Source organism: Nerophis ophidion, linkage group LG14 (assembly GCF_033978795.1).
Source record: "Nerophis ophidion isolate RoL-2023_Sa linkage group LG14, RoL_Noph_v1.0, whole genome shotgun sequence".
NCBI lineage: Eukaryota > Metazoa > Chordata > Actinopteri > Syngnathiformes > Syngnathidae > Nerophis > Nerophis ophidion.
In genome coordinates, this window is record NC_084624.1 from 35529133 (window position 1) to 35553049 (window position 23917).

A 23917-nucleotide genomic window follows, 5' to 3' on the forward strand; every position below is an offset into this window, starting at 1 on the left:
AAAACGAATATGGAAGCTGGACAAATAAAATGCCAAAAACCAACGACTTTCATGTGGTTTTAGACAGAAAAGAGGAACCTTTTTTCTCCTCCATTTGAAAATGTGGACGTTGTTAGCACTATACTGTCTGATTCCAATCAATGCAAGTCATCAGAATCAGGTAATACACTAACTTATATTCTTGTCTTCATGAAAGATAGGAATCTATTTGTTAAACATGCATGTATATTCATTAAAACACCTTTAACATGTCAACAAAAACGGCAAAATAAATAAATATAAATTATACACTGTATATATAAATGTATGTATATATGTATATATAAATGTATGTATATATGTATATATAAATGTGTATATATATATATATATGTGTGTGTGTGCGTGTGTGTGTGTGTGTGTGTGTGTGTGTGTGTGTGTGTGTGTGTGTGTGTGTGTGTGTGTGTGTGTGTGTGTGTGTGTGTGTGTGTGTGTGTGTGTGTGTGTGTGTGTGTGTGTGTGTGTGTGTGTGTGTGTGTGTGTGTGTGTGTATGTGTGTGTGTATGTATATGTATATATGAGGTAGATCACCTCGACTTGGTCATTTATTAAGTAATTGGTTAACGTTGAAAAACTTATTGGGGTGTTACCATTTAGTGGTCAATTATACGGAATATGTACTGTACTGTGAAATCTACTAATACAAGTTTCAATCAATCAATCAATCACTGAATGCCTACTGAGCCTATGGTGCTGTTAAGTTATTGTGGCTCAATGTGCCTTAATTTTATATTTTTATTTTAATGTACTATTATTTAATATATAATATTGATTTAGTTGCTCAAGAGATATTCCTGGCTCTGAATTTGCTTGTTGCTTTTTTTATGTTTTTGTGCATTTTGTTGCCGTAATAATTAAACAAACAGGTTACTCATCAGTTACTCAGTACTTGAGTAGTTTTTTCGCAACATACTTTTTACTTTTACTCAAGTAAATATTTGGGTGACTACTCCTTACTTTTACTTGAGTAATAAATCTCTGAAGTAACAGTACTCTTACTTGAGTACAATTTCTGGCTACTCTGTATATATATATATATATATCTATATCTATATATATATATATATATATATATATATATATATATATATATATATATATATATATAGATGGATATAGATATATAGATATATATATATATACACAATCACGGTCAAAAGTTTACATACACTTGTAAAGAACATGTCATGGCTGTCTTGAGTTTCCAATAATTTCTACAACTCTTATTTTTTGTGTTAGAGTGATTGGCGCACATACTTGTTGGTGACAAAACACATTCATGAAGTTTGGTTATTTTATGAATTAATTATGGGTCTATTGAAAATGTGACTGTGGAGAGGCGAAGCCGACAGCAGGATAGGACAAACAGCTGTTTGTCCTATCCTGCTGTCGGCTCTGCCTCTCCACAGTGATCAAATCTGCTGGGTCAAAAGTATTGAAAACAGCAATGTTAATATTTGGTTGCATGTCCCTTGGCAAGTTTCACTGCAATAAGGCGCAATAAAGCCTGCCAGAAGTTTGGGGTCATTGTCCTGTTGGAACACCCAACTCCGCCCAAGACCCAACCTCCGGGCAGCAAAACAGGCCCAGACTATAATATTACACCACCATGCTTGACGGTAGGCCTAGTGTTCCTGGGTTTAAAGACCTCACCTTTTCGCCTCCAAACACATTGCTGGGTATTGTGGCCAAACTGCTATTTTTTTTTTTTTATCTGACCACAGAACTCTTTGTCCATGTGATCAGCAACAAACTTTAGACAAGCCTAAAGGTGTCGCTTCTGGAGCAAAAGCTTCCTTCTTGCAGTCCATGGCGATGCAAAACACGCATGACTGTTGGCACTGACACCTGTGTTCCAGCAGCTTCCAATTCATTGCAGACCTGATTTTTGGTGGTTCTTGGTTGACTGTTGGTCATCCTGACCAATTTACTCTGAGCAGTAGGTAATAGCTTGCGTTTTCTTTCTGATCGTGGAAGTGAAAAAACTGTGGCATGCACTTTATACTTACAAACAATTCTCTGCACAGTTGCTCTTGGGACTTTAAGCTGATTTCAAATGACTCCAAGTGACATTCCTGACTTGTTCAAGTCAATGATTCGTTTTTTTCAGATCTGTGCTGAGTTCCTTTGACTTTCCCATTGTCACGTTTGTAACAGAGTGTAATGACTGCATCACATGAGCCAAGGGCTGGGCGATATGGCCTTTTTTTGATATCTGGATATTTTTAGGCCTTATTGCGATACACGGTATATATCTCGATATTTTGCCTTGGCCTTGAATGAACACTTGATGCATATAATCACAGCAGTATGATGATTCTATGTGTCTACATTCAAACATTCTTCTTCATACTGCATTAATATATGCTACTTATAAACTTTCACACAGAGAAGGAAATCACAACTAATTAATTGACCAAAAGTGTATTTATTAAACAGTTATTAAGCAATGGCACAAGCATTCATGTCATTTCAAAAACATAAAGTGCAAGATTGTCAGAGACATTTTAACTGTTGAATAAAATGAGCTGCATAATAGGAAGTCAAATAGTGTTCGTCTTTCGCTATGTGGTAGGTTAATATGGACGTTATTAAATTATATTTTTTCCATATGGTGTTGATTTGGAAATGTTTGCCTCGGCATTTTGATGGTGTGAAAAGATGCTACATATTAGCAGTAATGCTACTTTTTATAGGAACGCTTGTGCCGCATGCTTGACTTATTACGGTTGTCTGTTCGACATATTCCCACTTGAAGCCAAACCACTGCCAGACGATGGACCCCCTGCTGTTTTTCTTGGGAATTAATTCTTCCTTCATTCGCACCTTTTTTTCTCTCGTATTACCACTCGCATGGCTCTGCTAGCATCACAGCTAACGTTACCCGTGCTGCTACCTCTCTGCTTGTCGAGGGCGTATACGTATGTGACGAATGACGTGACAGTATGTGACGTGTGTAAGAAAGTGCGCCTGTCTGTGAGAAGGAGAGACAGGAAAGAGTGAGGGGAGCCTGTAGTGTAATGCCAGCAGCTAAAAGCAACTGCGTAAGAATATATAACCGAATATCACGATATAGTCCTTTACTATATCTTACAGAGACCAGCCCGCGATGTATCGTGTATATCGATATATCGCCCAGCCCTACACGAGCTCTACTTAAATGGGCTCAGAGAAGTCAACAGGTGTCATCAATCCTAATCATTCACATGAAGATAAGAGGCCATGCCATGAAGCTAATTTGATTTGATTGAAACTTTTCTACATCACCATAATTGATAATGTAAGTTGCTGTTGGTATACTTTGACCCAGCAGATTTGGTCACATTTTCAGTAGACCCATAATAAATTCATTAAAGAACCAAACTTCATGAATGTTTTTTGTGACCAACAAGTATGTGTTCCAATCACTCTATCACAAACAAATAAGAGTTGTAGAAATGTTTGGAAACGCAAGACAGCCATGACATTATGTTCTTTACAAGTGTATGTCCACTTTTGACCATGACTGTATATGATACATTTATAAAATATTAAATAAAATAAAGGACCATACATGTCCATGAAATAATCGGTCAAGCGTTAAAAAAAATTTAGAAATTAAAAATATGTAATTGTGGTGCACCCTGCGATGAGGTGGCGAGTCGTCCAGGGTGTACACCGCCTTCCGCCCGAATGCAGCTGAGATAGGCTCCTTCACCCCCTCGACCCCAAAATTGACAAGCGGTAGTAAATGGATGGATGGATGGTTAATTGTGATGCACAAATACCACTCTGCTATCATAAAATGTAAATACAATAATTGAATAGGATCAAAATATTTTTTGCAATTTACGGTATATATTCCAAACATCTCAAATATATATATATATATATATATATATATATATATATATATATATATATATACAGTATACATATACATGTATAGATATCTAAATATATATATATATATATATATATATGTATGTGTGGGAAAAATCACAAGACTACTTCATCTCTACAGAACTGTTTCATGAGGGGTTCCCTCAATCATCAGGAGATTAAGAAAAAAAAAAAATCTCCTGATGATTGAGGGAACCCCTCATGAAACAGTTCTGTAGAGATGAAGTAGTCTTGTGATTTTTCCCACACATATTGCGCTCTACCACGGAATCGAGCACTATACGCTGGATAATCCAATCAAGACATATATATATATATATATATGTATATATATATATATATATGTATATGTATATATATGTATGTATATATGTAGCTATATATGTATATGTGTATATATATATATATGTGTGTGTATATATATGTATATATACATATATATATGTATACATATATGTATATATATATGTGTGTATATATATATATATATATATATATATATATATATATATATATATATACATAGGGCGGCATGGCGTAGTGGGTAGAGCGTCCGTGCCAGAAACCTGAGGGTTGCAGGTTCGCTTCCCACCTATTGACATCAAAGCCGCTGCCGTTGTGTCCTTGGACAGGACACTTCACCCTTTGCCCCCGGTGGCGCTCACACTGGTGAATGAATGATGAATGAATGATCGGTGGTGGTCGGAGGGGCCGTAGGCGCAAACTGGCAGCCACGCTTCCGTCAGTCTACCCCAGGGCAGCTGTGGCTACAGATGTAGCTTACCACCACCAGGTGTGAATGAATGATGGGTTCCCACTTCTCTGTGAGCGCTTTGAGTATATAACAATAGAAAAGCGTGATATAAATCTTATTCATTATTATATATATATATATATATATATATATATATATATATATATATTTATATATAGTTTGGACAAACCTTCTCATTCAATGTGTTTTCTTTATTTTCATGACTATTTACATTGTGGATTGTCACTGAAGGCATCAAAACTATAAATGAACACATGTGGAGTTATGTCTTAACAAAAAAGGTGAAATAACCGAAAACATGTCTTGTATTCTGCTTTCTTCAAAATAGCCACTCTTTGCTCTGATTACTGCTTTTCACACTCTTGGCATTCTCTCGTTGAGCTTCAAGCACGCTTGTGAAGTGAAAACCCTTTCAGGTGACTACCTCTTTAAGCTCATCAAGAGAATGCCAAGAGTGTGCGAAAAAGTAATCAGAGCAAAGGGTGGCTATTTTGAAGAAACTAGAGTATAAAACATGGTTTCAGTTATTTCACCTTTTTTTGTTAAGTACATAACTACACATGTATTAATCCATAGTTTTGATGCCTTCAGTGACAATCTACAATTTAAATAGTCATGAAAATAAAGAAAATGCATTGAATGAGGAGAAGGTGTGTCCAAACTTTTGACTTGTTTTGTATATGTAGAAACATTTTAAAAGTGACCATTTTGAACAGAAAATAATTTGGAAAAAATATATATCTGTCACTGCTTTACTAAATATGATTAAATAAGATAAATTATTGATTAATTAGTTGTATTACATGACAATGTATGGATTCTCCAAAATGATTCATGTAAACTTCTTTAAAACAAATTTAAATGTATTTAAAACAAATACAAATATTTAATATACAATTTGAGAAAAAAATGTGTGAATTTATTTCCACTTTAGTTTAAACTAAAAGCCAATTAGCATGTCTCTAGCGTACTCATGTTCTGACCAGTCAGTGTTCACTAAACCAGTGGTTCTCAAATGGGGGTACGCGTACCCCTCGGGGTACTTGAAGGTATGCCAAGGGGTACATGAGATTTTTTTTTTTATTCTAAAAATAGCAACAATTCAAAAATCCTTTATAAATATATTTATTGAATAATACTTAAACAAAATATCAATGTAAGTTCTTAAACTGTGAAATTAAATGCAACAATGCAATATTCAGTATTGACAGCTAGATTTTTTATGGACATGTTCCATAAATATTGATGTTAAAAATGTCTTTTTTTGTGAAGAAATGTTTAGAATTAAGTTTATGAATCCAAATGGATCTCTATTACAATCCCCAAAGAGGGCACTTTAAGTTGATGATTACTTCTATGTGTAGAAATCTTTAATTTATAATTGAATCAGTTTTTTAGTTATTTTTAAATCTTTTTTTCCAAATAGTTCAAGAAAGACCACTACAAATGAGCAATATTTTGCACTCTTATACAATTTAGAAAATCAGAAACTGATGACATAGTGCTGTATTTTACTTCCTTATCTCTTTTTTTCAACCAAAAATGCTTTGCTCTGATTAGGGGGTACTTGAATCAAAAAAAATGTTCACAGGGGGTACATCACTGAAAAAAGGTTGGGAACCACTGCACTAAACAGCACAAGGCTTGAAACCAAAACCCCAGTGGCCCAGGAGTCCAACCAATATGACAAGTGTTAGTTGTTTGCTTTTTAAAGCGATGGTCGCCCCTCACGTCCTCCGATAATGCGGACTTTTCTAGCTTTGGGATAGCGTGGTTTATGCTGATAACTATTGATTGAAGCGCCTTCAGCCCAGGCAAAAAAAAAAAAGTGCTGTATTGTCCTGTAAGACTGCTTTGACATTGCTGTCCGGCTCCAGTTCCAAGGTCTGATACAATGTGACAGCCAAAGCACGTTGTTCAATATTCATAAGCTTATTTTAGGTGGTAAATGGAAAACACAGGAGGCTTATTTTGCAGCGGGAGTGCAATTTTAAAAGAGAAATAACGCGTTCACCTTTTATGAGGTCAGTGAGAGCTATGAGGGTTGTAGTTGAGTGAAGACGCCGCCAACTCTCCTTGGCCGAGACTAATGTCACTGCCGTTTTTATTTTTTATTTTGGAAGCCAAACGGCAAAAAGTTGATGCGAGCAGACTGCGGGGCTGTGGAGGTCCGTGTTTATGTAACAGGCCAAACTGCCCCCATGTGACTCGGATATGCCCACCCTCGGAGAAAAGAGTGACACAAGACACCAGAACGAAAACATGCAACTCCTCCTCGGCCGCCTGTGCTGTGTGGCGCTGTCATTAAAAGTGCTGTGGCTGGGCTATGGCGGTGGTGGGTGGTGGGGGGAGTTATCCCATAGGCAGCCTGAGAGTGGTGGCAGTCCCATCTCATTTGTTCATCTCGCTCCTCGCTTCTCAGCCCAGCCTATCGGGCCTCCGGGCCCAGCGTGTCCCGTGCCATTTTGACTAAGGCCCGACTCCACTGAAGCGACTGAGATGAAAAGCCTCAAGGTGGATGCCGACAAACTCCCTCAGCCGCCGCTCCTATGAGAGGCAGGCTACTTGCTTTTTGCATGTGTATGCCACTGCTATAAAGTTGAAAAAAAAACAAAAACAAAAAAACAGTAGGCACCACCATGCCCGTGTCGTAATACAACCTGCTCTTTTTTTCTCAGGAAAAAGAAAGCACCTTGTTAGCAGTGTAATTGCTAGGAATTCTGGGCCCCCTGAAAGAATATCGGTGTGGGCCCCCTCTACTCCAGTGGTTCTCAAATGGGGGTACTTGAAAGTATGCCAAGGGGTATGTGAGAATTTTTTTTAAATATTCTAAAAATAACAAAAATTCAAAAATCCTTTATAAATATAATTATTGAATAATACTTCAACAAAATATGAATGTAAGTTCAGTGTTAACAGCTAGATTTTTTGCAGACATGTTCCATAAATATTGATGTTAAAGATTTTTTTTTGTGAAGAAATGTTTAGAATTAAGTTCATGAATCCAGATGGATCTCTATTACAATCCCCAAAGAGGGCACTTCAAGTTGATGATTACTTCTATGTGTAGAACTTTTATTTATAATTGACTCACTTGTTTATTTTTCAACAAGTTTTTAGTTATTTTTATATCTTTTTTCTTCCAAATAGTTCAAAAAAGACCACTCACTACAAATGAGTAATATTTTGCACTGTTACCCAATTTAATAAATCAGAAACTGATGGCAAAGGTCTGTATTTTACTTCATCTCTTTTTTTTTCAACCAAAAATGCTTTGCTCTGATTAGGGGCTACTTGAATTAAAAAAAATGTTCACACACAGGGGGTACATCACTGAAAAAAATGTTGAGAACCACTGATCTACCCCATTTATTGCCTGTGTGTGTGGCAGTGTGGGCCGTGGGCCTTTAGGACTGTCGTCACCTTTCCCCCCTATATGACGGTTTGAAACTGTAGCAATCCAATTTCTGCAATTAGTACAGGGAATAAGCGAGCCCCAAAAGGGAATAAGCGGTAGAAAATGGATGGATGGATAGTACAGGGAGCTCTGGCAAGTACAAGGCAGTGGTGATGACTGGCTTACTTATAGTGCCCCCTACTGGTTGTTGTGGTTAAAATGCTCTGGGTGACATGATAACAGGCATTCAATGCAAATTGTCCTTAAAGTTCTACGATCGTGAGACGAATGGAATATTACCGGTACTTGCAAAAGTCCTGCAAAAACGTTTTTCCTGATGGCGGCCATATTTTTTCAGCCAGTCTTACTTTAGTCCAGGTGTGTCCAAAGTGCGACCCGAGGGCCATTTGTGGCCCCCAGCTAATTTGTTGATGGCCCCCGGCCGGTTCTAAAAAATACTGTAATAAAAATTTAAAAAATAAAAGAGTGTAATAAAAGAGTAAACAGTGACATGTAACAAGAAAAAGTTGCAGTGTTGACACTAATAACACAAAGCTGCCATGCGGATTGTTATTGACCTGCTGAAGGCTCCAATTACTTCACTGGAACAATTTCACTTTCAAATATTTTGGGGGGATAATAATGCATATTTTTTGCGAAACAAAGTTTTCTTTCACAAAAAAGAGCATCAAACAAACAAAAAAGTATGAAAAAAATTATAAAATCTTATAATCAAGAGATCTACAGACTTAAGCGTTGAAAGTAAAAAAATATAAATATACATTTGGTTTATTTTCAACACTTATTCTTTTTTTTATTGCTATGAATTATTGACCTATTTAGGGTTCCAATTACTTCACGTCAAATAGTCCACTTTGAAATGTTTTGGGGGAAAATGTTGCATAGTTTGTGTGTTTGCATATAAATAAGGGTTTTGACATAAAGGCAATTAACATAAAAAAACAAAATTAAACATTTTTTTATAAAGACAGACAGACCCGAAGTTGATCTCGAGATTCAAGCGTTAAATGAAAAAAATTATAATTTATGACTTATTTCTAACAACAACAAAAAACAACAACTATTGTATTGCTTTTAAAAAAGAAAAATGTCAAAATGGCTGCCGCATACTTTCTGCATGATTTTTCAGTCTGCGGCCCTCAGTGGAAAAAGTTTGGACACCCCTGCTTTAGTCAATTTCACGTTTGGGTATGTTCACCCTTTTGTGTAGTTCAAGAGCAGAAGAACTAGTTTCCGGGGTAAAAAAAGGGCACTGTGGCTGCAATATTAATATCAGGGGTCTCAAACACGCGGCCCGCAGGCCAATTGCAGCCCGCAAGACTTTAGTTGTGGCCTCCACTTTAATATGAAAGTTTAATTTTAGTGCGGCCCTCAAGTTTTATATGAATGGCGCTTGACAGCGTTTTGTTATTTGGGTCCAAAATGGCTCTATCATAATTTTGTGTTGCCTACCCCTGCATTAGTAGAAAAGCGGCAAATGAGTGAACGCGACAGAAACGTTGCCATGGAGAAGAGAGTTTTCTTACGTGCCTGACTGCAGTCACACTGCGACACCTGTCCGTCAGTAATAACAGTCCCCGATAACTTGGACCAATTCAAACCGTCATTTGTTTTTTTTTATTGTTCAATTTGCTTTGCCTCACACGATGAACACTACATATATTTCTATATGACGCCGGATAACACTCCGGGAGCCGTCACTTTTTTCCGCTCGCTATCCCTGTACTTTTCCGGCTATATTCCGCCGACCGCTGTGTTGCTGCAGGAAAGAAAAGCGGAACGACACACATTGCTGAAATAACATTATTCTCCGTGCGTCGGTTGAATACAAATATATTCCACAACCACAAACACGTCTCTTTCAAAGCCTGCAGTGAAGAGAAAGGTTAGTGATGAGCAAAGACAATTCCAGGAAAAGTGGGAGTTGCAATATTTCTTTGTTGAGCACATCGGCACCCCGACGTGTCTTATTTGCACAGAGAAAGTTGCAGTGCACAAGGGATACAATTTGAAACGTCATTATACAACTAGACATGCTGAGGAGTATGCAACATTTTTTTAAAGAAATATTTTCTTGCGGCCCAGCCTCTATATATAAATATATATATATATATATATATATATATATATATATATATATATATATATATATATATATGTATATATATATATAGATAGGGGCAGCGCGGTTGGTTGAGCGGCCGTGCCAGCAACCTGAGGGTTCTAGGTCCGATCCCTCGCCATCCTAGTCACAGCTGTTGTGTCCTTGGGCAAGAGACTTCACCCACTTGCTCCCAGTGCCACCCACACTGGTTTGAAAAAAAAACAAAGTAACGTAGATCAGTGATTTTCAACCACTGTGCAGCGGCACACTAGTTGTCTGGTGTGCCGTGGGAAATTAAGCAACTTCCCCTAATTGGTCTAAAATATATTTTTTGCAAATCTATAATCATAATAATGTGCCATTTGTCTAGTGCCTGTGCTGTCTAGAGCAGTGGTTCTTAACCTTGTTGGAGGTACCGAACCCCACTAGTTTCATATGCACATTCATCGAACCCTTCTTTAGTGAAAAATAAAATGTTTGTTTTTCAAATTCAATACAAAGTTATATGTTTTTTATTTTTTTACTAGTGCACAACATTAACATTACCTTGTTCAATGAATGCAACCAAAACAGTGCATGAACTCACAACAAATTACACATTTGCAAATTACATGGAAAATTAGTGGGAACATTGTTTGGGGGATATCCATAATACTAAGACTTCCTTTTTATTGTCATTCAAATGTTAACTTTACAGTACCGATACGCCGATAGGGAGATGTTTTTATTTACACGATTGATTGATTGATTGATTGAATGAAACTTTTATTAGTAGATTGCACAGTACAGTACATATTCCGTACAATTGACCACTAAATGGTAACACCCGAATACGTTTTTCAACTTGTTTAATTAAGTCGGTGTCCACCTTAATCAATTCATGAGTCTGGTGTGTCTTGACCGCTGCGGAGGAGCCTCTGTCGAACCCCTGAGGCAGACTCACCGAACCCCTAAGGTTCGATCGAACCCAGGTTAAGAACCACTGGTCTAGAGCTTGGCAGGGTAATCTTGTAATACTCCATATCAGTAGGTGGCAGCAGGTAGTTCATTGCGTTGTGGGAACGCGTCAAGGATGGTTTGTCGTGATCCCAATATGCAGAGCACAGCGGGAGACAGCGTGGAGGTAAAAAGGTATGTAGCGCTTAACCCAAAAATTAACAAAAAGTCAAATCCCGTGAGAAAAGGGCACTGAAGCATAAGCATGGCTATGTAAAACCAAAGTAAAACTGAAGTGGCTACAAAGTCAACAAAAACAGAATGCTGGACGACAGCAAAAACTTACAGCGTGTGCAGCAAAGTCGGCGTCCACAAAGTACATCCGTACTTGACATGACAATCAACAATGTCCCCACAAAGAAAGATGGCCTACGCACAACTTAAATAGTTTTGATTGCGAAAACAAAGCAGGTTCGGGAAATAGCACTCAAAAGAAAGCGTGAAGCTGCTTCAGGAGAACACCAAATGTCACCAAAATAACAGCACAAGACAGGAACTAAAGCATGACACACAAAAAACAACAATAAACTAAAAAATAAGGCCAGACAACCTGGTGGAGTTTCATTTTTTAACCTTTTCTGCTGGTGGTGTGCCTCCGTATTTTTTTAATGGAAAAAATGTGCCTTGGCTCAGAAAAGGTTGAAAAACACTGACTTAGATAATGGGTTTCACTACGTAATGTGCTTTCAGTCACTAGAGAAAAGTGCTATAAAAATACAACTCAAAAATAATTCACTCTGTCGCCGAAAGTCTCTGGCGTGTATACAGTATGTGAGTGACAGGAGGAAAAGCTCTGACTTCAGAATTTGATGATTCAGTCACTATTTCGTCTATTTTTCAGTAGCTTGCAGTATGCGTGTGCGTGTGTGTGTGTGTGTGTGTGTGTGTGTGTGTGTGTGTGTGTGTGTGTGTGTGTGTGTGTGTGTGTGTGTGTGTCTGTCTGTCTGTAGGGTATGCCATTTCATGTTTGGCCTTTTATCAGCTGCTAAGTGCGCTCGAGACTTTTCAACTCTCATCCAGGGCGATGTGATGTTGATGTTTAGCTCGGTGACAAGTCATCAAAAGGGATTAGGTGTTTTCCCCTCATTATAATGGAGCTAAAGTCCTCTAGTGCATCGCTCTGTACACACATTTTATCAATTTTCATTTAAAAAAAATGTCATATTGAATCTCCAGATGTGTAAACAAAATGAATAACAAGCTGAAATTTAGATTAATATTATGGATACTAGTATTATATTAGTAAATATTAAAGGCCTGCCTAAATGAGATTTTCTTATTTAAACGGGGATAGCAGGTCCATTCTATGTGTCATACTTGATCATTTCGCGATAATGCCATATTTTTGCTGAAAGTATTTAGTAGAGAACATCGACGATAAAGTTCGCCACTTTTGGTACTTCCTGAAAAAGCCTCGCCTTTACCGGAAGTCGCAGACCATGACGTCGCAAGTGTGGGGGCTCTTCACCTTTTCACATTGATTTTAATGGGAGCCTCCAACAAAAACGGTTATTCGGACCGAGAAAACGACAATTTCCGCATTAATTTGAGAGAGGATGAAAAATTCCTGTTTGAGGATTTTGATAGCGACGGACTAGAAAAAAAACGAGTTAAAAAAAACGAGTAAAAAAAAACAACGCGATAGCTGTATATATATATATATATATATATATATATATATATATATATGTATATATATATATATATATATATATATATATATATATATATATATATATATATATATATATATATATACATATGTATACAGCTATCGCGTTGTTTTTTTTAACTCGTTTTTATATATATATATATATATATATATATATATATATATATATATCAATCAAACAATGTTTATTTATATAGCCCCAAATCACAAATGTCTCAAAGGACTGCACAAATCATTACGACTACAACATCCTCGGAAGAACCCACAAAAGGGCAAGGAAAACTCACACCCAGTGGGCAGGGAGAATTCACATCCAGTGGGATGCCAGTGACTATGCTGACTATGAGAAACCTTGGAGAGGACCTCAGATGTGGGCAACCCCCCCCCCCCCCCCCCCTCTAGGGGACCGAAAGCAATGGATGTCGAGTGGGTCTAACATGATACTGTGAAAGTTCAATCCATAGTGGCTCCAACACAGCCGCGAGAGTTCAGTTCAAGCGGATCCAAGACAGCAGCGAGAGTCCCGTACACAGGAAACCATCTCAAGCGGAGGCGGATCAGCAGCGTAGAGATGTCCCCAACCGATACAGGTTATATATATATACATATCCTGCGATGAAGTGGCGACTTGTCCAGGGTGTACCCCGCCTTCCGCCCGATTGTAGCTCAGATAGGCGCCATATATATATATATATATACATACAAATGTATATATATATGTATATAAGTGTGTGATTTTCAGTGGAGAAAACGTTTACACACCCCTATTACAGGGTGTATTAGCTTATGTATATGTTTATTATTGGGGTTGTAGTTTATTAAACATTGTTTACCTCAAAATGCACAATTGTAGACCACCAATACATTTCACACTTGCATGACAAACGGAGCTTCGTTTCATATACATGATTGCTTGAAGTCCCACCAGCGAATGAAGTTGTCCCATCAGGGCACCAAAACCTGACACACAAGATGCCATACAAATGAAGACAATAACACAGCTTTGCCTGCAGAGAGCTGAGGAGGGCTGATGGTGGTAGAAGGGGGAGGTGGGAGGGCTTCATCTTTGACATTATCTTGTCTTAACCGGCTATGTCACGGGCTGAGCAGGGGGCACGCCCCGAGGAGCGGCAGACCTCGTCAGGGTCATTTGCAGTACAAGACAAATGTTAACGTGTGCATTCCCCCCCCTTCCTCCTGCCGACGCCTCAGTCCAACTCACAGAGCTACCAAGACTGCAGGGGGGGCTGTGGGGGCCCACGGCTGAGAAAAGCACCCTCTCCCTCGCACTTACTCATGCAACAACAGTTCAAATGCGCACATTATATCGCTTTCTCGTTAGCAGATGACGCATAAGGAGCTGATAGGCTGGGTTGAAAGTCATGTTTGAGGTTAATAATTCACATGGGCCAATATGTTCCAGGTCACACAGTGAGGTTATCAAGGTCGTATGTATTGTGTGGATATTAAGTGAACAAAAACTCCTATACCTTATGTCATAATAAAAAGTAAAAAGAAACAAAAGGAAAGACTTGCAGCTTTTGTGCAAGACCGCTAGATGGCACTAGATTTATTTGAGAGTCTCCCTGTGTCATTCACAAAAAATACATTTGAACCTAAAGTAGGTGTAGGTAACACTTTGGTATGGGGAACACATTTTCACCATTAATTAGTTGCTATTATCATGCAAATCAGTAACATATTTGCTCTTAATTAGTCATTATTAAGTACTTATTATTCTGCATGGCCTTATTATACAACTAGTAAGCTATTTAATAAGAGTCTTCCTGTCAGGCTTTCCCCTGACAGTTTGTCTATGTTTTAGTTTTTTCCTCTGCATTTGTCTTTGTTTCCTCCGTGTTAAGTATCTCCTGTCTTTAGTTCCTGTCAAGTGCTCTTATTTTGGTTCAGCTTCCTGTTTGTCTCCCTGTGTGCTGTTGTCACCTCATATGCGGCTGATTGGCACCTGGCCACACCCGTTGTCAATCAGCCCGCTCCTATTTGTACCCACTTTGTCTTCCAGTCAGTGTTAGATCATTGTATTGTCATTTGTATTGCTGTTGCCTCATGTCACTCTTGTGTCTTTGCTACCTGTCGTGTCTGGCTCATTTCAGCTATTACCTGTCGTGCTACATCTTGTCCTGGTCGTCGTAGCGGTAAGCTGTTTTTGTTAGCTATTTGTAGTTTGTTTTCTCCTAGCTTTTTTGTTTTCTTGTTAGCCATTAGCTGTTTCCACTTTTTCTGTTTTCTGCTAGATACCTATTAGCTTCCACGTTAGGTCTTTTGTTTTTTATCCGCCCACGTGCGCGCTTTTGGTTTGAATCCTTTGTTTGGGTTTGTCTTAGTATTTATATTCAAATCATGTTTGCTCACTTCACGCCTGCCTCCATCTCTGCCTCTTGGGGTTCGTCAACAAATAACTTTGACACTTCCCTAAATAACCTCACAATTATTGCTTATTAGTAACCCTAACCCTTATATGTTCCCCTAGTGTCCAAATGACTCTAAATTAAGTCTTTTTACTTTGATAAGCAACTAATTAATGGTGAATATGTTCCCCATATTAAAATGTGTAGTATATAAATATGCTTTAAATTAAATGGCGGTAAACACTATTTGTATTAGGACTACCGTATTTCCTTGAATTGCCGCCGGGGCGCTAATTCATTTAAAACCTCTTCTCACTCCTGCGCTTACCAAAGGCATGCGGTAAAAGTAAGCATGCCCTAATTATTTTCAAACCGCTTCTCACTCTGGCACTTACCAAAAGCATGCAGTAAAATTTTAGTGTGATGTAATGCGGCCACTCTCCCACTGCGCCACGCCGTGGCGCAGTGGGAGAGTGGCCGTGCGCAACCCGAGGGTCACTGGTTCAAATCCCACCTAGAACCAACCTTGTCACGTCCGTTGTGTCCTGAGCAAGACACTTCAGCCTTGCTCCTGATGGGTGCTGGTTGGCGCCTTGCATGGCAGCTCCCTCCATCAGTGTGTGAATGTGTTTGTGAATGGGTAAATGTGGAAGTAGTGTCAAAGCGCTTTGAGTACCTTGAAGGTAGAAAAGCGCTATACAAGTACAACCCATTTATCATTTATGTAAGCTTATACCTTAATTCCTACTGAATAGCTCTTAATCTTCTTCCCCTTATGCGATTTCAAATTACCGGTATTGAAATCAGCCTCCTCCATTTTGAAAATGATGACAAGGGAAACGTCACGAGTTTGACCAGGCGGTAATACTAAGCATGCGCTTATAATTTTGCGAAGTGAGTTTGACCCGGCAGTAATTTAAGGCAGGCGCATACTATATGCCCTGCGGCAATTCAAGGAAATACGGTATGAGTAATAGCCCTGCGATGAGTTGGTGACTTGTCCAGGGTGTACACCGCCTTCCGCCCGAATGCAGCTGAGATAGGCTCCAGCCCCCCCTGCGACCCAAAATGGACAAGCGGTAGAAAATCGATAGATGGGTGGACTGTGTAATGTAATCATAAATAAATACACAAATATGAATTTGATTGGTGAAGGTAAGCATCCATCCATCCATTTTTTACCGCTTATTCCCTTTGGGGTCACGAGGGGCGCTGATGCCTATGTCAGCTACAATCGGGGGGAAGGCGGTGTACACCCTGGACAAGTCGCCACCTCATCGCAGGGCCAACACAGACAGACAACATTCACACTCACATTCACACACTAGGGCCAATCAACCTATCCCCAGGTGCATGTCTTTGGAAGTGGGAGGAAGCCGGAGTACCCGGAGGGAACCCACGCATTCACGGGGAGAACATGCAAACTCCACACAGAAAGATCCCGAGCACGGGATTGAACCCTGACTACTCAGGAGCTTTGTATTGTGAGGCAGACGCACTAACCCCTCTGCCACCGTGAAGCCCTGAAGGTAAGCATTGTTTTTTAAACATTTTTTTTTTGTAAAATGTTAAAAGTATGTTAAATGTATCTAAAAATAAATATATTTTTTATTAATTTGAGGCATTCTATTTGTAAGGAAATGTATTAGTCTTTAAATATTTGTGAAAGTATTAAAAAGAAAATTTAAATTAATTAATATTTTCACCATTCAGTGTTGTCAAAAGTGTGTTTACATTAGTTGTTGTGAGGTAATACTGTAAAAACTAATAAGTATGTAAATGTAGCTATGATACTGTTTATACTGACAATATTTACAATTTAGGAAATGATTATTTTATATAGAATATTTATGGTTCATATGTTTTATAGGTTGGAATTAAGCAATATACTATTGAATAAAAATGCAAAAAGTCAGTTTCCTCAATCACAATATCATTTACAAGAGTTCTACTGCAAGTTAATATTTCCACAAAATTATCTCTGTGTATTAATGTATGACCAAATATGTTAAACCGAAGCTTAAAAAATGTTCACTGACCTGACTATTTTTTTTCTGTCCCTTCTGACCGAGACATATACAAAGGGACAGTAAGGACAATGACCTGTCAGGTAATCTGCTGAGCTGCTGGGGCGAAAAAAGGTCCGGGAGCACCGACCCGGCTAAAGACGGTATGAAAACACACGCAGACATTAAACTATAACTATATAAACCAATAGCACAGCGAGATACTCTGCAAAGCACTCTGGCACATGTTTATAATTGATAATTGACGTAAGGTCTAAAAGCCATTTAAAGTTTAGTATCGCACCTACCTGTCCACGTGGATGAAGCCTTGTCGATTGTATGGCCGAGCATCCTGCAGGGCAGGCGCCCAAAGGCATTGTTGCACTGCTTACGCTCACAAGCAGCAGGATGACATGACAGAGACAATGGGTCATTTTTCATCAAAACCCTTCACCACCAAGCACAAGCAGGACTCTCAAGAGAGCGGCGTGTCAGCACTTAGAAGGCCCCATTGTTGTTCTAGTTCCTCTACCACCCCCCTCGATCCTTACGACACCATGGCCGTGATTTATTAATGTTTTTTTGTTTTACTACATCCTCATTCATGATTTTGTGTGCCTGCTAGTTTAGCAGGAGGATGAATGCTCATGCCTCCAAGTTCATTATTGCCCACCTTATTAGGTATAAACGCCCCTGGGCAATCTTCAAAAGATTACAAATTCTGATTTAACAAAAGCAATAATGCTCAGTTTATAGCTGTTTATGAAATATTGACTACTTAAGAGTGTCTAAAATTATAGCTGGGATATGGGCTAATTGTTATGCTTTAAAGGCCTACTGAAATGAGATGTTCTTATCTAAACGGGGATAGCAGGTCCATTCTATGTGTCATACTTGATCATTTCGCGATATTGCCATATTTTTGCTGAAAGGATTTAGTAGAGAACATCCACGATAAAGTTCACAACTTTTGGTCGCTGATAAAAAAGCCTTGCCTGTACCGGAAGTAGCAGACGATGACGTCACCCGCGTGAGGGCTCCTCACATCCTCACATTGTTTATAATGGGAGCCTCCAACAAAAAGAGCTATTCGGACCGAGAAAATGACAATTTCCCCATTAATTTCAGCGAGGGTGAAAGATTCGTGGCTGAGGATATTGATAGCGAAAGACTAGAAAAACAATAAATGGAAAAAAAAAGGCGATTGCATTGTGAACGATTCAGATGTTTGTAGACACATTAACTAGGATAATTCTGGGAAATCCCTTATCTTTCTATTGTGTTGCTAGTGTTTTAGTGAGATTAAATAGTACCTGATAGTCGGAGGGGTGTGTCCACGGGTGTCTTGAGGCCAGTGTCTAAGGGAAGTCACGGCAGCTGCATGGACGGCGCAAGCTCAGCAGAAATCCGGTAAGAGGCAACTTTTTACCACAATTTTTTTCACCGAAACCTTCGGTTGACAAGTGGTCGGGATCCATGTTCGCCTGACCGCTCTGATCCATAGTAAAGCCTCACCTCCGGGAATTTTAAACAAAGAAATACCGTGTGTTTGTGTGGCTAAAGGCTAAAGCTTCCCACCTCTATCTTTCTACTTTGACTTCTCCATTATTAATTGCAAAAGATTCAGCAACACAGATGTCCATAATACTGTGTAATTGCACCATGAAAAGAGATGACTTTTAGCCGCAAATGGTGCTGGGTAATATGTCCCCTCCAACTCGAGACGTCACGCGCACGTGTCATCATTCCGCGACGTTTTCAACAAGAAACTCTGGGGGAAATTTAAAATTGTAATTTAGTAAACTAAACCGGCCATTTTGGCATGTGTTGCAATGTTAATATTTCATCATTGATATATAAACTATCAGACTGTGTGGTCGCTAGTAGTGGGTTTCAGTAGGCCTTTAAGTTACAAGGATAACATTTTAGTTGCAAATATCCCCATTTGTAAGCGTAGATCAGTTCAGTTTATTTCGAACATGCATACGATACAATTAAGTGCATCACACAATTCCAGTTGTTTCATTACAGCACGTCCGAAAAGGAGTAGGAAGAAGCTGAGCTTATTAAATACTACCTATTTTCATACCATATCAATTGTATCCCATTTCATTGTCTGTAACAGAACAGTGAATAAATAAATAATAAACACATAATATGCCCTAGTAGGTAAACAAATATTAAATACATAAATCATCTTTATCTAACAAAGAAAGAGTTCAAGATGTTCATCATAATTATTGTTCTGTGTACTTTGTGAACACTTGTAGTTTGAACAGTCTCTTAAACTGAATCATATTGGTGCTTAGTTTGATTTCTTTACTTAATCCATTCCATAATTTGATTAAACTTTCTTTAAAAAGTATCATTTTAGAAAAGACTGAAGTACCACTATAATGACCAACATTAAAAAACAGTAGCATTGTAGATCTAAGTATTCTTTAAAAACAAGGTAAAGTTTTTTTTAACAAGCATATTTTATATTTTTGGCCACTGTAACATCACACACAGTTTGAACAGTAACACTGTGTTTGAATTAGGGATGTCCCGATACCAGTATTTTAGTACCGGTACCACTACCAAAATATATTTCGATACTTTTCGGTACATGTTTATATAAGGGGGACTGCAAAAATGGCATTGGCTTTATTTTAACAAAAAATCTTAGGGTACAATAAACATATTTTGAACAATTTTGTCCTTTAAATAAAATAGTGAACATACAAAACAACTTGTCTTTTATTAGTAAGTAAGAAAACAAAGGCTCCTTAATTAGTCAGCTGATGTATGCAGTAAAATATTGTCATTTATCATTCTATTTTGTCAATATTATGAGGGACAAGCTGTACAACTTGTTCATTTACTGTTAATATCTGTTTTTTTTCTGTTTCAAAATGTTCTATCTACACTTCTGTTAAAATGTAATAATCACGTATTCTTCTGTTGTTTGGATACTTTACAATAGTTTTGGATATTACCACAAATGTAGGTAGTGATCCAATACCAAGTAGTTACAGGATCGTACATTGGTCATATTCAAAGTCCTCATGTGTCCAGGGACATATTTCCTGACTTTATAAACATAATATGAATTTTAAAAACTGAAAAAATATTGTGTGATGATCAAAAAATATCGATGTAATCATAGTAGTATTGACTAAATACTCTCCTATACTTGGTATCATTACAGTGCATGTTAGGTGTAGATCCACCCACGGCGTTGGTTCACATTTTGACGCCGGTGAGCTACGGTGTGTAGTGAAGCATGTTTAGCTATTCCTCGTCCTGCAGGGATGATACTTGTAAGAAACTTACTTTATTTGTCGCCGTGGAGGCGAGGATTAGTGATTTAGAAGTAGCTGAAACACTGCAGACTGTGGATGGATGTTTGCCACTAGCTAAATAGCTATGTCTTAAAGCTTTATCTTTAGTTTTCATGCCAAAATGCGTCCGTTCTCCTTTTTCTGTCTACACACTGTCTGCTTGCAAGTACTCCATGATTGTGCGCTGCCGCACATGCTCCTCTGCTCGGAAAACCAGCTAAGTCATGACGTGACAACGCGCCGTCATGCCCGGGAACCGGTACTTTTCAAACAGAGTATAATACCGTTTTTGATTCATTAGTATCGGGATACCATACCAGTACTGGTATTCCCTACAATAGGAACACAAAACACTGTCCTTTAATCAACTGTTCCTTTGGCATACGACTAGATGGAGATCTCGTAAAACTAGTGATACATGCACCACAGTTTGAGAATCACTGGCGTAGAAAATATCACAGTAAACCCCGTGAGATCCGGCCAAAACATCTGGTCTTACTTGCATACCAGTAACTTTGTCTTCTAGCCATTGAAACAAACAAATGCGAGTGTAAAAGACAGGGCTGAGAAAAAAAACGAATGGATGGTTAGATTGAATAAATAAAGAAATTGTCAAGAACATGACATAGCGTGTAGTCGACTTGAAAATATAGAAGCTGCTGATGGTGTACCCTGTGGCGACTTGTCCAGGGTGTACCCCGCCTTCTGCCCGAATGCAGCTGAGATAAGCTCCAGCAACCCCGAATGGGACAAGCGGTAGAAAATTGATGGATGGATAGATGCTGATGGTGTGTTTGACAGAGAAGCAGCTGAAAGGAGACACTATAGAACAGTGGTCCCCAACCACCGGGCCGTGGCCCGATTGGTACCGGGCCGCAGAAGAATTTTTTATTAAAAAAAAAATATATTTTTTTTTTTATTCAATCAATATAAAAAACACAATATACACTTACAAATAGTGCACCAACCACAAAAAACTCCCTTTTTCATGACAAAAACGTCCCTTTTTCATGACAAAGAAGAAAAGAAAAAAAGTTCTATTGAGAATAAAGAACATTCATTACACACAGAGCTCAAAAATCGTTCAAAATGTTTTAGTATGGCTTTGAAGCCGCATCGCTTGATGGGTTGTCAGCGCATTACGGCTACCGTAGTCAGAAGTACGAGTGTTATTATGATGTGTGTATAAGGACCACAAAATGGCACCCACTAGCAGACATATTATCTGTCGTTTTGTTTTACAATATTATGCAAGAGCAACTTTCCTTACTGTCTGGTACTTGCTGATCTGTTTTTTGGAGCTGCAAAAGTCCTGAAAGTTTAAGTCCGCCATTGTAGTACGTGCCAACGACGTAGTCGATAAGTGTGGAGGGGGGTGTGGCCTTCGGGCCTACAGCGAAGCTGGGTTTGCCATGACCGGCTTCGAAATCAGCGACAGGTGCGTAGATGGGCCCCCTGGACCTGGTTATCCAATCGCTTGTCGCTCTGTTAAAAGGCAGCAGCCTGGAGGAGAGAGTTGTTGGAGGTGGAGTAAGAGCGAGAGCAAGCCTGCGATGGACACAAAAACAATTGCTGGAAAGCAAGAGACAGAATTTATTGGAAAATCAAACTTTATCGTGAACCTAAACGGGGCTGTCATGTCAGTGCTGGATGGCACTTTCACCAACAAGCTTCTTTTTCTTTATCTTCTTGTTATGGGACATTCACCCTCTGCTGTTGCCATTTCTAATAGAAAGTAGTATAAAAATCTCACTTATATCTGTCATTAGATTCGCTATGAAAGCGCTAAAATCTACCGGTATAGTGGGTTTACATTATTCACTCAAGGAACTTTATTAGAGTTCTGGTCGGACGGTTTTACACGGGACACATATCCGGCATTGTAATTTCACTATTGAGGCACAGATGAGGAGATGCTGCTCCGTTATTGATTTAAGTAAAGTCTGAATGTCATTAAAACAGTTAGCTCCATCTTTTGACACTTCTTCCGCACTTGTCCTTGCACGCTACACCGCTACAACAAAGATGACTGCGAAAAGATGCGGCCGAAGGTGAGCCATGTCAGTAAAACCGCCCACAAAATGGCGTATCCTTAAGCGACTGTCAGAAAGCGGCTTGAAGATGATCTGTAAAACATAATCGATGCAACATTTTGACCAAAGAACCACCATTACATGTTATGTACACCACAAGGAAGGGTTTTACATTTAGAAAAAAGAAATACTACTATGACTACTTTAATGTGTCCTATAATCCGGTGTGCCTTTTGTATGAAAATAGACCTTAATAGACCCGCTCATCAACAGTGCGCCTTACAATCCGGAAAATACAGTATACCTGATTAATGCTGTCATGTCTGTTGATCATGTGTTTGTTTGGCCATGTGCTGTTTGTTTTTGGACTCTTTTTAAGTTCCTGGTTGTGCACTCTTGCTTGTTTTGTTTCCATGACTACTCATTAGTTTCACCTGTCTCACGTTTTGCAATCACGCACCTGTCACTAATCAGGTCGGTATTATTTAAGCTTGCAGTTGCCAGGCAGTCGGCCTGGCGACATCACCTCTTGGACACCCATGCTATCTGATAACTTTACTACTCATGCCATTGTCATGCTGCCATAGTTTTCTTGCTGCGTGAGTTTTGTGTATTCTTGTCAGTGTTTATTTGTTTCATGTTCATAGTTTTTTGCCCAAGTGCTAGTTTGAGTTTCATTAGTCAGGTTTGTTCTCCGCCTTTGTGCGCGCCTTTAATTTTGTACCTTTTGTTAAAGTTAAAATAAAATCATGTATTTACCTCCAAGCAATGTCCGATCCAACTTTACTTGCATCTCAGGAAAACAAACACACCAAAGTCCACGCCTTGACAAGTGCTATACATTTTGTGATTAATCACATGCATTACCTCAATAGATTTGACAGCCCTTTTGTAAACAATGGTGAGGATGTTTGTATGTCTACTGATGTTGTTACAGCTTCTTTGAGCCGTGTCCCAAAGGTTACTTTCAAGGGCAACACATTGTGTGTTTAAAGGCATTTTTCCCAGCTGGTTGCAGAGGACGTTTTTGCTGTTTTTTTTTGTTTTGTCAAGTGATGTAAATCCGACTTGACAACTCTTTTCAAAACAACACCCAAAAGTCTATGTGACTTTAGGTGTCCCTATGATGTGGTGCATGATAGACAACACAAGATGTGTTTTTGTTGTCTTGAAGCAGGAAGTTAAGCTTGTTGTCCAAACACTGCTGGGATGTTTTTGTGACTTGTCTATGAACTTCATGCATTAATGACTAACTAGCAGACTAGCAGTTGTTTGTTTACCTCAGCTAACGTGTGAGGTT

General features: G+C 38.7%; 1 protein-coding gene across 1 annotated transcript in view; it reads right to left on the reverse strand.

Moving 5' to 3' along the window:
* Positions 1–17648, reverse strand: part of gjc2 (gap junction protein gamma 2) — a 41720-nt gene extending 24072 nt beyond the window's left edge. Inside the window, exon 1 of the mRNA XM_061920522.1 lies at positions 17570–17648. The gene's annotated coding sequence lies outside the window, so the exon portion shown is untranslated. The remainder of the gene's footprint in view (positions 1–17569) is intronic.
* Positions 17649–23917: the final 6269 nt, after the last annotated feature.